The sequence below is a fragment of the Limulus polyphemus genome, unplaced genomic scaffold (assembly GCF_000517525.1).
Source record: "Limulus polyphemus unplaced genomic scaffold, Limulus_polyphemus-2.1.2 Scaffold5187, whole genome shotgun sequence".
In the NCBI taxonomy this organism is placed as follows: domain Eukaryota; kingdom Metazoa; phylum Arthropoda; class Merostomata; order Xiphosura; family Limulidae; genus Limulus; species Limulus polyphemus.
Window position 1 is genome coordinate 28,839 of NW_013670797.1, and position 1,528 is coordinate 30,366.

The following is a 1,528-nucleotide window of genomic DNA, read 5'->3' on the forward strand; positions in this document are numbered from 1 at the left end:
AACTGACAATGTAGACTTGTAACAAGTGAATATAACTGACAATGTAGACTTGTAACAGGTGAATATAACTGACAATGTAGACTTGTAACAGGTGAATATAACTGACAATGTAGACTTGTAACAAGTGAATATAACTGACAATGTAGACCTGTAGCAAGTGAATATAACTAACAATGTAGACTTGTAACAGGTGAATATAACTGACAATGTAGACCTGTAGCAAGTGAATATAACTAACAATGTAGACTTGTAACAAGTTATACGCGACCTTTATCAATAATTTGAGGATGGACGTATTGATTTTCAGTATTAATTAAACTAACAATACTTTTTTGCATTTAAAATTCTTTAAAGTGAATGCCTAGAAAAAGTTTAAAATGAATAATGAGGATAAGTATAGTAAAAAACGTAAAATATTATAGAATTACTTTTCTTTGAGAATTTTTGTTATACAAAACTCAACATGAATATCGCTAATCATTACCTACAAAATAATAAAAAAAAACGGCTAAGTTAAGACCCACAATCAAATCTATCATATTTAATTATATGTTTTACTATTGCTTAATTAGAACTGGACCAAATTTATCATATTTAATTATCTGTTTTACTATTTCTTAATTAGAACTGGACCAAATTTATCATATTTAATTATCTGTTTTACTATTTTTTAATTAGAACTGGATCAAACCTATCATATTTAATTATCTGTTTTACTATTTCTTAATAAGAACTGGATGAAACCTATCATATTCAAATATCTATTTTACTATTTCTTAATAAGAACTGGATCAAATCTATCATATTTAATTATCTGTTTTACTATTTCTTAATAAGAACTGGATGAAACCTATCATATTCAAATATCTATTTTACTATTTCTTAATAAGAACTGGATCAAATCTATCATATTTAATTATCTGTTTTACTATTTCTTAATAAGAACTGGATACATACATGTTACAGAGATAAACTGATTTCATAGTAGGCTAAACTTTTTGTAAGATATTTGTAAAAATATCAAATTGATACTCAACATCAGAAGGCAGTTAGTCAACACCACTCACTGCCAACCTTTGGGCTACTCCTTTATCAACGAATAGTGGAATTGACCATCACTTTATAATGCCCTCAAGGCTGAAAGGGTTAGCATGTTCGCCGACGTGGCCTACAGATGTATATCATTCAGATATACTTATATCTCAACAATATCACTACTGAACGAGTTTTCACAATTTTTTTAAAGTAAATGACAAAGTTTGATTTCTGTATTATTAATAACACAAATGTTAAACAAAATATAAGTAACTATTGTATCTCCTGTTTACTTTGACTGCACCAATAATGTTTTTATCCTCTACATTATTCTATATTTATAAATATAAAGAAAGCATTTAACATTTCACTCTCTATAAGATATGAAGCAGAAGAGTTAAAAGAAAACAAAAACTAAATATTCTTGTTGTGCCCGGCATGGCCAGGTGGATAAGGCGCTCGACTCACAATCTGAGGGTCGCGGGTTCGAATT